This window comes from Apium graveolens, chromosome 4 (genome assembly GCF_009905375.1).
Source record: "Apium graveolens cultivar Ventura chromosome 4, ASM990537v1, whole genome shotgun sequence".
In the NCBI taxonomy this organism is placed as follows: Eukaryota; Viridiplantae; Streptophyta; class Magnoliopsida; order Apiales; family Apiaceae; genus Apium; species Apium graveolens.
The window spans coordinates 75687257-75700977 of NC_133650.1; positions in this window are offsets into that span (position 1 = coordinate 75687257).

Sequence of the window (13721 nt, forward strand, 5' to 3'; positions counted from 1 at the left end):
AGTGTAAGACAAGGTTTAATGCGCACAAGAAACAAGTAAAAATTACTGTGCATGTACGTGTTCTACTAACCCTTATTAGATTGACTGTTAATATTCTACCCAAACATATTCTGATTTAAAAAGGAGACTGTTTCAAATTGTAACCATAAATAAGTCAAGTAAAGGATCAGAATTTAATATCAGAACTTAGACTTATATCAGAACTTAACAGTCATCAGAACAGGATTTCTTAACTCGAAAAATGAATGTCTATCTCCGTAATTCTTCACCCAAATTATGATATCGATTTTTCAGAACTTAATCATCAGAACGTTCAACAGAACATGTCCTCAAAATTTATGCAATCTGACACATAAACTGTTCATCTACAACAACATGGATCACCACAGAAATTTTCATCATTCATATGGAGTGCTAGTGTGTGCATTGAGCTAAATATCAGACAAAGAGTAAAATCTGATTCACTTCAGTACATCTTGGAAATGAGGCATAACTAAAACTTTACTTAAAATCTGTCATTATTCTGAAGTCTACTATTGAATGAGTTCATGCATGAGTCCACCTCAACTGTCTTGTGCTAATTTTGTGCATCTTTTTAAATTCCATTTTGCAGTGGCTTCTCAATGTAAGTGAGTCACGACTGCTTATTAGAATTTATGCTATTATCAGAGTATTTCTCCAGTAATCATAGAGTGTGAAAAGTCACCAAAAATATTTATTTGCTTTTCTTATGCATATTACTTAATACCAGCAATGCACTTGGGTCGTCCCTTTCACATTTTTACTCTAGATCTCAAAGGAGTACCTGATTTTTATTTTTTTTCTTTTCCCTTTTCTTTTGATAAGAGAAGTTTATCAGCACTTAGTACATTCAACAGATTTACTAGCATCAGAACTTAACAAATGAGAAGCATTATTCTAGTTTTTTTTTGACTTAGTAATAAGATAGACAAAGTAAACTCAACTAAGCTCAATATCAGAATTTGCTTGTGTCAATAGAATTCCACAAAAATAATTACTTCTAACATGGGATCTCTAGTATATTGAAGACTACTAGGTCAGCATGTAGCACAGTTATCCTCATAGGATTGAATAGTCACATAAACAGACATATCATTATCAGAGTTTAGAAATTCACATCAGACAACAATCAGTACTTAAGCAATTTTCAAGTAAGAACAGAATACACAAGGAAAGTAATATCTGTAAATACTGATCATAAAGTCTGATGTATCAGAACAAAAACTAAGCAGATTTAGAGAAAGAACCTGAAACCATTCCAAGTTCATTTACCAATCTTGTAAAAGTAGCTTCACACAGTGATTTTGTGAAGATATCTGCTAGTTGTTGATCTGTTGGAACAAAGTGTAATTCCACTATACCATCATCCACATGTTCCCTTATGAAGTGGTACCTAATGCTGATGTGCTTTGTCATTGAGTGTTGAACTGGATTACCTGTCATAGCAATAGCACTTTGATTATCACAGTAAATAGGGATTTTAAAATATGTTAACCCATAATCTAGTACTGATTCTTCATCCAAAGAATCTGTGCACAACAGCTTCCTGTAGCAATGTACTCTGCTTCTGCAGTTGATGTGGAAATTGACTTTTGTTTCTTGCTAAACCAAGAAACCAATCTGCTTCCAAGAAATTGGCAGCTTCCACTTGTGCTTTTCCTGTCAATTTTGCAACCTGCAAAATCTGCATCTGAGTAACCTATTAGTTTAAAATCTGATTATCTGGGATACCACAATCCCAGATCAGCTGTTCACTTAAGATATTTGAAAATTCTTTTCACAGCTGTTAAGTGAGGTTCTCTTGGATCTGCTTGAAATCTTGCACAAAGATAGGTAGCATACATGATATCAGGTCTACTTGCCGTTAGATAAAGTAGAGAGCCAATCATACCTCTATAATCAGTAATATCTACTAATTTACCAGTATCCTTATCCAGTTTTGTTGCAGTGGCCATGGGAGTGGATGCACTTGAACAATCTTGCATTCCAAATTTCTTCAGCAAATTTTTGGTGTACTTGTTTTGACAAATAAAAGTGCCTTCTTTATTCTGCTTGACTTGAAGGCCCAGAAAATAGCTAAGTTCCCCCATCATACTCATTTGATATCTTGACTGCATCAGTTTGGCAAACTTCTTGCAAAGTTTATCATTTGTAGAACCAAAGATGATATCATCAACATATATCTGAACCAGAAGTAAGTCCATTTCATGGTTGAGGTAGAACAGTGTTTTATCTATAGTTCCTATGTTGAATCCACTTTTTAGAAGAAACTGAGCTAAAGTCTCATACCATGCTCTTGGAGCTTGCTTAAGTCCATAAAGTGCTTTATCAAGCCTGTAGACATAATCTGAATATTTGGAATCTACAAAGCCTGAAGGTTGTTCAACATATACTTCTTCCTCCAATTCTCCATTGAGAAAAGCACTTTTCACATCCATTTGAAAGACAATAAACTTTTTGTGAGCAGCATAAGCCAAAAATATCCTTATGGCTTCCAATCTAGTAACTGGTGCAAATGTTTCATCATAATCAATTCCCTCCTGTTGAGAATATCCTTTTGCAACCAGCCTTGCCTTATTCTTTGTAATTATGCCATCACTCTCAGTTTTGTTTCTGAATACCCACTTTGTACCAACAACAGATCTGTTCTTTGGTCTTGGCACTAGGGTCCAGACTTTGTTTCTTTCAAATTCATTTAACTCTTCCTGCATTGCTTGCACCCAATCAGCATCTTGAAGAGCTTCTTCCACTTTCTTTGGCTCAGTCTGAGAAAGAAAAGAATTGTAAAGACATTCACTTGAAGTAGCTGTTCTAGTTCTGACACCTTCATCAGGATTTCCAATTATCAAATCAGGTGTATGTGATTTAGTCCACTTCCTTGCCGATGGAAGGTTTTCTCTAGAACTGGATGCTCCCCCATGATCCATGCTATCTTCATTAACATTTTCTGATGCTCCCCCTGAAACTATGCTCTCTGTGTTGGATTCTTCAGAATTTAGATTTTCAGAACTATCAGAACTTGGCTTATCAGAACTTGATGAGTCAGAACTTGAAGAGCCAGTTGTCTGTTCTGATGCTTCTTGAGATGTGGTTATCTCTTCAGTATGCTCCCCCTGCACAGGTGCATTTTCCTTTGGCGTAGTCACCACAGTTTCAATAATATCAGAACTTAATCCATCAGAGGTTGCAGTATCAGAATTTAGACTGTCAGGACTTTCAGTATCAGAATTTAAGTCTTCATTTTCAAATCTCAGCTGCTCATGATCATTGAAGTCTTCAAGCCCAGTAACCTTCTTATCATCAAAGGAGACATTGATAGATTCCATGACCACTCTTGTTCTCAAGTTATAGACTCTGAAGGCTTTTGTGGAAAGTGGATACCCAACAAAAATTCCTTCATCAGCTTTTGGATCAAATTTGGACAGCTGTTCAGGGTGAGTCTTAAGAATAAAACACTTGCATCCAAACACGTGAAAATACTTCAGATTTGGCTTCTTTTTCTTCACCATCTCATATGGTGTCTTTCCATGCTTGTTAATTAGTGTTGCATTCTGAGTAAAACAAGCAGTCTACACAGCTTTAGCCCAGAAATAGGTTGGAAGCTTTGCTTCATCAAGCATTGTTCGTGCAGCTTCAATAAGAGTTCTATTCTTTCTTTCAACAACTCCATTTTGCTGTGGAGTTCCAGGAGCAGAGAATTCTTGCTTGATTCCATGGTTTTTGCAGAACTCTTCCATTATCAAATTCTTGAACTCAATACCATTATCACTTCTTATTATCTTCACTGAGTCTTTGACCAATTTATCCAGTTTCTTGACATGATCAATCAAGAGAGATGCAGTTTCACTTTTTGTGTGCAAGAAATACACCCATGTGTATCTGGTGAACTCATCCACTATGACCATAGCATATTTCTTCTTTGCAATAGACATGACATTTACTAGACCAAATAGATCAACATGTAGTAGGTGATAAGGCTCAAGAATTGACGATCAGTCTTGCTCTTGAATGAAGATTTCCTTTGTTTAGCCTTCTGACAAGAATCACAAAGACCATCAGGAGCAAATACTGACGTTGGCAGTCCTCTCACAAGATCTTTCCTGACCAACTCATTTATATTGTTGAAATTTAAATGAGAGAGTTTCTTGTGCCAATTCCAGCTTTCTTCAATTGATGCTCTACTCATCAGATAGATTGCAGAACCATCAGTACTTGTTGAAAGCTTGGCTTCATAGATGTTACCACGCCTGTATCCTTTCAGAACAACTTTGCCTGTAGATTTACTTACAACTTCACAGTGTTCTTCAAAGAAATCCATATGATAACCTCTGTCACAGAATTGACTAACACTCAGCAGATTGTGTTTAAGTCCTGAGACCAGAGCTACTTCCTTAATGATGACATTCCCAAGATTGATATTGCCATATCCCAATGTTTTTCCAATCTTTCCATCTCCATAAGAAACACTTGATAGCAGGGCTTTATTTCCAGTCATATGTCCTGAACATCCACTGTCCAGAACTAGGATGTTTTTCCTGTTGCCCTGCAATCACAAAGACCACTAATGATTAGTTTGAAGGACCCAGACCTGCTTGGATCCTTTGGCCTTATTAAGTCTGTTAACATTTGCAGCGGATTTAGCATCAGAGTTTATGTTAACATTTTTCTTATCAGAATTTCCACTATCAGACTTTGAACCAGAACTTATACTAGAAGGAACAATGGTAACTTTCTTTAAAGAAGGTTTTATTTGATAATAATTATAGTACAAACTATGATATTCCTTACAAGTATAAATGGAATGCCATAAACTACCACAATGAAAACAAGGATTTTGTGGCTTATATCTAACAGACTGACTCTTAACTCCTGACTTTGAAGGTAAGGAGTTTATGTTCTTATTCTTCCTGCAAAAAGAAGCCAGATGGTTAGAACTTCCACAATTATGACATGTTTTTCTAGGAACATCAGGAACAGGCTTATAATCATTGCTTTTATTCACACCTTCCTTTCCATTCCTATTTTTTCTAGGTGATTTTACCTTGTTTGCATTCTTAACTTCTTTCAGCTTATACTTAAGCTGCTTCTTTGTCATTAAGCCTACGTTTACTTCAGTTGTCTTTTCTTGTTTTAGTTTGTCAGAAGTTAATTCCTTCTTAACTTCTGATTTCTCAGTATCAGACTTTACAACTAGAAACTTAACAGGTTTTAACTTTGGCTTTTATTTAACAACTACAGGCTTAATATCTACAGGTCCTTAATCATTCTTATCCTCTCCATAACCTAAGCCCTCTTTCCAGTTTTCACTACTTAACAAATTCTGAGTTGTTTTGCCAGAGTTAGTCCAAGTCCTGATAATCTCACTTTCCTTTTCTAACTCAGCTTTTAGAGATTCATTCATTTTAAGCACTTCATCCCTAACATAGAAAGCATCATCTCTATCTTTCTGAGTTTGATGGAACACGACTAACTCTTTTTCTAAATAATCATTCCTCTTTTTGCAAGCAATATTTTCAGAAGTTAATCTTTCACATGTTAAAGTTTGATCTCTATAACTAATGAACATGGTTTTAAGATATCTTCTCAACTCATTAATATCATCAGTATGAAAGGCATAAGTAGTTTGAGGTACCTTTAATTCAGCAGCTTCAGAACTGCTTTCAGCACTTGCCTTATCAGCATTTGCCATCAGGGCATAATTCTCCTCACTTTCAGAATCTGAGGTGTCCAGCTTTTCTTCTTTGTGACAAGAGCCTTGCCTTTGTCACTCTTCACTTTCTTGCAATCAGGAGATATGTGGCCTTTCTCACCACAGTTGTAGCATTTGACATTTGTATAATCTCCTCTGGCAGACTTTCCTCCTCTGCCCTCAGATTTTCTGAAATTCTTCTTATCAGAACTTGCGCCTTTCCTGGAAAACTTCTTTCCCTTCCTGAACTTCCTGTATGCAATCTTTGTGATTCCTTTCACCATAAGAGCACACAGCTTCATCATCTCTTCATCAGCATCCGTCTCAGGCAAGCTTTCAGATTCTGAGTCATCATCACTTTCAGAACTTGATGACTCAGTATCACACTTTGTGAAGAGAGCTTTACCCTTGTCTTTCTTTGAGGTTGCTGCCTTGGGGGATTCTTCTTCAGCCTTAAGAGCAACTATCCTTGACTTTCCTCATTTCCTCTTGCTTCTTTGTTCCATCTCAAGTTCATGAGTCTTGAGCATCCCATAAATTTCATCAAGAGTTGTTTCATCAAGATTATAGTTGTCTCTTATTGTTGTTGCCTTCAAATCCCAGTATTTAGGAAGAGCTAACAGGAATTTAAGGTTTGAATCTTCAAGATCATACTCCTTATTAACTAGTGACAAATTATTCAAGAGTTTGACAAATCTATCATATAAATCAGTCAATGACTCATTAGCCTTTGAGTCAAAGTGTTCATACTCTTGAGTGAGTATTGTCTTCCTGTTCTTCTTAATCGTATCCGTTCCCTGACATCTTGTTTCCAAGGCATCCCATATCTCCTTTGCAGTCTTGCAGTTTATTACCCTGTTTGACATTACATTATCAATAGTATTATGCAGTAAGTGTCGTACCTTAGCATCCTTAGCAATTGATGCGATATCTTCAGCAGTGTAATCACTCTTCTCCTTTGGTACAGACTTTGCTGCTTCACCTGCAACTGCAACTGCGAGTTTGGTTGGTTTGTGAGGCCCTTCCTTGATTCTATCAAGATATTATGGATCTGTAGCTTCCAGAAACATGGTCATCCTCACCTTCCATATGGCATATTCAGATGGTCTCAATATGGGAACTCTAATAGTCTCATATCGGCTTTGAATTTGTGTCTTTGGAGGTTCTTCAGCTTTGGTGGGCTTAGTTGGAGTTTCTACTTCAGACATGATTGTTTTTGGATTTTAAACTGTTTGTGTGTTAACAGATAGGCTCTGATACCACTTGTTAGGTCACACACACTGTAGAGGGGGGGGGTGAATACAGTGTATAGCACAATCAAATCGAACTTTAATAACTCAAGTAACAGAAAACAAACTTTATTCAAAATAATAAACTCTGTTACAGTATGGAACTGTCCTCTCTCAGTGATGAACAAATATCACGAGAGCTGCTAGGGTTACAATGAATAATCTTCTCGATTGTTATATCACTTATAGTGTAAACCCTATGTCTGTGTTTATATACTACACAGTTACAAGATAATCGTTAATTGATATGGAATATAATTCTGCTTCCTAAAATATATCAATCAGATATCTTTTCTTTCCAAGTATTCTATTCTTCATAGAATTCCTTCTTCATGCATATCTCTTCTTATGTTTGTCTCAATTTTCTCTTCTTGTGAATCAGCTGCCTTCCTTATCTAAACGTTTCCTTTAAGTCTTGATATTATCTTCTGATAAATATCTTCTGAACCTTAAGTACTGATGACTTAAGTTCTAACTTCAGTATAAGTGTTGATTTCAGTTAAGTACTGATTTGTCATGTTTAAGTAAGATCTGTAAACTAAACATAAATCACATTAGTCATGACATTATCAAATATATCTAACACACATCTTATTGCAGTAAAGAGAATTTTCAGATACCTCAAGGGTACTGTTTCTCTTGGACTTTGGTATGCAAGAGAAGCTGATTTTGCATTATGTGGTTATTAAGATGTTGATTTTGCTGGATGCAAAATAGACAGGAAAAGTACTTCAGGAAACTGTCAGTTCTTGGGAGGCAGATTAGTCTCATCATTTAGCAAGAAGCAGAAATCTATTTCTACTTTAACTGCTGAGGCTGAATACATTGCAGCTGGGAGTTGCTGTGCTCAGTTGTTGTGGATGAGAAATCAGCTCATGGACTATGGATTATCATTCTTAAAAATTCCTATTTATTGTGATAATCAAAGTGCTATTTCTATGACAGGAAATCCGGTGCAACACTATCTTACAAAGCACATCAGTATCAGATATCACTTCATAAGAGAACATGTCATGGAAGGAACCACAGAACTTCATTTTGCTCCTACTGAACAGCAGCTGGCTGATATCTTTACAAATCCATTACCTGAAGCAACATTTACAAAGCTTGTGAATGAACTTGGTATGGTTAATTGGGACAAGTAAATGTTTATTTATTTGATCAAATCCAGATGCATATTGATCAAATCCTGATATGTCCTAAATGCTGTTATTTTTAGATATTAAGCCAGAAATATTTAATGTATTTTATTTTATATGCATGATAAATTAAATGAATTTATTTGCTAATTGTGCATATCCGAATAAATATATCATTGTCATCATTTCACATCGGTCTAGGGAGACGCGCCTTAAAAAGAAATCTTTTGGTTAATTCATTAAGTTAACTCTACACTTAATCATTAATCAATCCTCTAGTCCCTTGATATTCCATTGGCTATTTAACCGTCATTTCATCTCAGACAAATCATATTCTATTCTCACACAAAACCATTCTCTCTCTTTTAATCCTCATTATTTTCTTCTTTCATAAAAATGGTTCTTATAAACATGTTTATGAACTATGAAAGCTTCAACGTCGAGTTCAGTTGTGGTGACTGGGAATATGAATGGCACGTCACTGTCATTCCTGATAAGATATGGAACTTGGTTCCACAAGAGGTTCGGACAAATCTCTTGTTCTTTGAGATGGACTATCAACTCCATCTTGATCGCTTGGAAGAAGAACGGAGAGAGGCTTTTCTTCAGCAAGAACGGATCATCCGTCTTGCAGTGCTAGTTGTCAACAGCAGGAGGAACTAGTCGATAGTTTTCCTACTTAGACCAAGGCTGTTGATGTTCACCATCTTAGACTAGGATTATCTTGTAATCTTTTGTATGTAATCTACAAATTTCATAAAATGTACCCTTTTGATATTTTAATGAAATTTCTTTTGATTGCAAGATTTAGTCTTTGTTTATCTCTTGTTATGTGCATGTGAATATTCTCATTAAAGCCTGTTAATCTTTATTTTATCTCCTTGAACTGTATTTCTTGATGAATATTTTGATTAAAATTATGGTTACTAATAATTTGTGATGATTTGACAAACAAATGTTGAATTTGAATCGACATATCCTGAGTTAGTCAAATCCTGACAGAAGAAAGGTCTCAAATCCTGATGACAGGTCAGCACGTTCTAATTTAGATTATTAGTGTTAATCAATCTCTGAGTAAGCTTTATTGTTGCAATTAAGTGTCCCACTTAATTAATGATTATTGGTGGATTATCAGATAAACAAATTTCTACAGTTGTGTCTTGATATAACTGTATGTATTTTGTATTTACTTCCGCAATTTCCTCCAAAGTTAAAATCAATTACTCATATATTATTTCTTGTTCGAAGTCAAATTCGCTAGGTTACCTTCTTTATACAAGTGTGTTAAACGTATTTCTGAAAAGTGAAGCTATAAAACCAGAAGAAATTCTGTGACACAATTCATCATACACATAGTTTCACTGCACACATCTCACACTTACTCTCTCGCACAAGCTATTCCCATCATGACAACTTCTGAAGTTTCACCAATCTTTAGTCAAACCACAATCATTCATGGAAACACATTGGCACTAATAATTACTTAGCTCTGCTTACACATCAGCAGCTACCATCATCTTTTCATGATATTAAGGATTTTCTCCTTCTATGTCCAATTGGATATGCTCTCACAAATCCTGTTAATGTGTTATACAGGACTGTCATGCAGGTCTGGAACACAACAATGATAATTTCAACACAAACTGGCTTTTCTTTTGAGTATAAGGACCAAAGATATGAAGTTGATGCTGGCATTCTGCTTCAAGCCTTAAGATTGACTGCTCTTAATGGTGCTCTTGATACTCACACCAATGAGCAGCTGTTTGATATGCTAAGGACTTTAGGATATCAAGGAGAAATCACAATCATTGGAAAACTGGTCAGAACCAAACTAAAAAGAGAGTGGAACTTTTCTTTGACTACATCAGTAGATGTTTCTTGAATAAGACAACAAACTTTGATGCTCTTCCATCCACTTCCCTGAGAATTGGGTACTCTCTTCTTAACTCTGGTAATTTTGATTATGGTAATACTATATTACAGTTCATAATTGCTAGGATAGCAGATGCTTCAGGAGTAATAGGGTATACTAGATTTTTACAACTGATTTTCACTTATCTATGCCCTAATGATATTTTTGATGATGATGAATTACTCCCTGTTTTTCAAATTTCTGAAAAAGCAATCACTAATCATCTCAAAAGGGATTAAAATAATAAATTTTCAGGATCACCCTTTCTTCCTAGAGAGGTCAGGCAATTTCTGTTGAAAAATAGACCTACTCCTATACAAGTGCCTGCAAATCCTGATTCTGGCACCTCTGTTATAATTCCTGATGCTAAGACTCAAGCAATCACCCATCTTGTTTCTAACCCAAGCATTTCTAACATCAAACACAACAAGCCTCTAAATTAGCCTCATCTGCTATCTCTCAAAAGACATCAGTTGTAATAAAGAAAAGGTTGTTTAAGAAATCTGCCACATCTGGACAGATAGCTAAACAAGTCTCATTGAGTGAGAGTGAGAAGAAAAAAGACTATTTTCCAATCAGGAAAAGAAAACTGATCATTCATGAAGATTCTGAATCAGATGATCAGATGCCAATTGGGTCCCTGTCAAAAATCAAGAAGTCCATTGATCAAAATCCTGATGACATGATTGACACTACTGGAATCAAGGAGCCAACTATTGATGCTAGTGCTCTACTTGACAAGCTTCCAGTAATTGAAGCAACTGCTGAACACAAGAAAACTCCAAATAGTCAGTTGAAAAGAAGAAGTGAAGAAGTAGTTGGATATATCAAAAAGAAGAAGAAGACTCAGCCTCTTGACAAGGATGTTAGTACACAAGAACCTAGGTCTCAAAGGGATTTAGCAAATACAACACATCTAGTCACACAAGAACCATCTTCTCAAAGGGAAGATGCAGGCACTGAGGCTGCACAAATCATTATTAATATTGCTCAGAGTGATCTTCTTGCAGATTATGTTCAACTAATTTAGAAAAAAGCAAACTCATCAGAAGATATTGTCATGAGTGGATGCAATCATTGATGATCCTATTTTTGAGAAGAGCACACAAGAACCTTCACCAAGCTTTGCTGAAGCAGCTCACATGTCTCAGACTCCACAAGAACCATCAGTTCAAAGTACTGATGCTGGTCTTTCACCTTCTCATGACAGATCAAATCCTGATGATACAACAGTTTCTACTGAGAATCATCCTTCAACTGCACTAACTACAATTGATGATCCATTACTAGTTGCTAGTTTGAAAAAGCATCCTGATATGCTGTTTGTTCCTCCACTTTCATCACTTCCACTTGAGGAATCACCTTCAGGTATTGTTAACTTCTCATATATTCTCATATTTGTATGATTATAAATAGTCTCTTATGTGAGGTTACCTCTATTTATATGACAAGCATACAACTCTTCTCAACCAGCTCTTATTTCTTTGCTATATGTGTGATTGAGCCTTTCTGTGAGACTGTGTGAAAATAAAAAAAAATGAAAAATATTTTGAGTGGCAGTCTCCTGTACTGGAAAAAGGAGAGGTAGTTTTGAGACAAGAATCTTATAAGTTTTTCTTTACTTATAAAGTTTCTTCTGTGAGAATAATATTACTCTTAAAAGTAATATATTGTGTGAGAAGTGATGAGATCACTTGAAAAGAACAGAGATATTTAGGTGTTACTATGTTTCTGTTTCAGGATCACATCAACCACAGGCATCTCTTGCAAAGAATCTGGATAAAGGCAAGGCAATTCTGCCTGATTCTGCACATTTTTCTGATGACTTGTCTGACTCTGACAATGATAGTGATGATGATGATCCTGATACTGCTCCGCATAAGTCTGCAATTGATGCATCTAAGAAGTCCAATGCTGGTTTTTTCTTCACACTTCACTGAAAATCCTTTTTATTACAATCCTGATGTTGAGTATTTCAGACAGACAGAATGGAATTATAAATGGAGACTTGCAAATACTTCTATCTCATCTGCTGTTGGCCTGCAACACATTCATCATGCTTATGATGAAATTCAAACTCCTGATCTGAAGTTGCATCTTAAGGCCACAACTATTTCTGTTAAAGGAATTCACTCTAAACTTGATGAAATGAAGAAGTCTCATGCTGGTGTCAAAGAGAAAATTGATGGATTTTTGCTTCACACACCTAACTCAGCTGAAATCAAAAGTGTGAAAAATACCGTCAAAGATGTTGTTAAATCTCAAGACAGCATGGCCTCTAGGCTTTCCTCCTTGGAAGACAAGGTTTCTTCTATAAGTGACAAACTGGATGCTCTATTTTCTCTTCTTTCAAATACTGATGCCAAAAAGGGGGAGAAGATAGTTGCTACAAAATGTACACCGGTATCTATTCAGACAAAGGATAGAGATATTGGTGATGATGGTGATAAGAATAATCCAGTTACAGATGTTCAAATTGCTTCTACTGCTCAACAACTTCAACATTCTAAGAAGAATGATTCTTCAGGACAAAGAAAGTCTACTGGTGCTTATAAAGCCAAGCACAAGACTACTGTTGGTGCTCCTGAGGATGATGACATTACAATCTCTAATTTAGCAGATGCTAAAGGGTTGTTCTTTCCTTATAGGCATAAGGAAACATGTGAAGAGATTTTCTTGTACTATAAAGACAAGAAGTTTGAGCAAAAGAAGGCTAGGAGTGCTCTTGGGTATATAACTGAAGAATTTCCTGATCTAACACCTGAAGAAGCAGTTATGCAACAAAAGGAGCTTTTGGCTCAAATTGAAGCTGAAGCTAAGACTTCTAAAGGAAGAGGAAGAAGAGGTGGTAGATCTGCAAGAGCAAGAGGAAGAGGAAGAGGTGGAAGAACTTCTGGATCAAGGCAAGTGATTGCTTTCAACTCTACTTTTCTGAATTTTATATCCAGAGAAGGTTATGTTCCTGTACAAGGAAATGAAGAAGATAAAGAAGTTCAGAAGCCAGAAGAGTTGATTGTACCAAGGAAGAAAAGATCAGCCACTGACATTGATCAAGCTGATATAGAAAATCAGAATGTAACTCCTGAGTTAGACACACATCCTGAGATAAAAGCAGATCCTGATATTGTGAACCTGATAACTGATTTTAACTCTGATGAAAAGGGGATCAAAACATTAAATGAGTCAGCTCTTTCTCTGGTAATCACTCCTCACATTTCAGAGGCTGATGAAAAAGAAAAGATTAATAGAAGGGAAGCTGATCAAGCATGCAAAGAATATTTGCAGAGAGTTTTAAAATCAAAGAGGGAGCTATGGCATAAAGTAGAAGGGAAGACTGATGATTTGTCTTCAAGCTATATTCCTCTTGGCAAGAAGAATATAAGATTGAAAGACATCCATGTATTCAATTATTCTAAAGGGTTCAAGCATGTTGAATTTGTGTCAGCTGGGTTAAGAGATTCTATCTCAGAACAGGAAGATGTTGATAAGTCCATCAAGAAGCCTTATTGGGTGGTATATAATGAAAAACTAAAACTTATCAAATCTCGAACTAGAGGAGGCATTGGTCATTCTAGCATGGAGATCTTGGAATCTGATCTGCTTGATACAGAGTCTGACAGAAAATCTTGGTGAAAGAATTTCTCCTTCACATCTTGAGAAAGTTGAAGCTG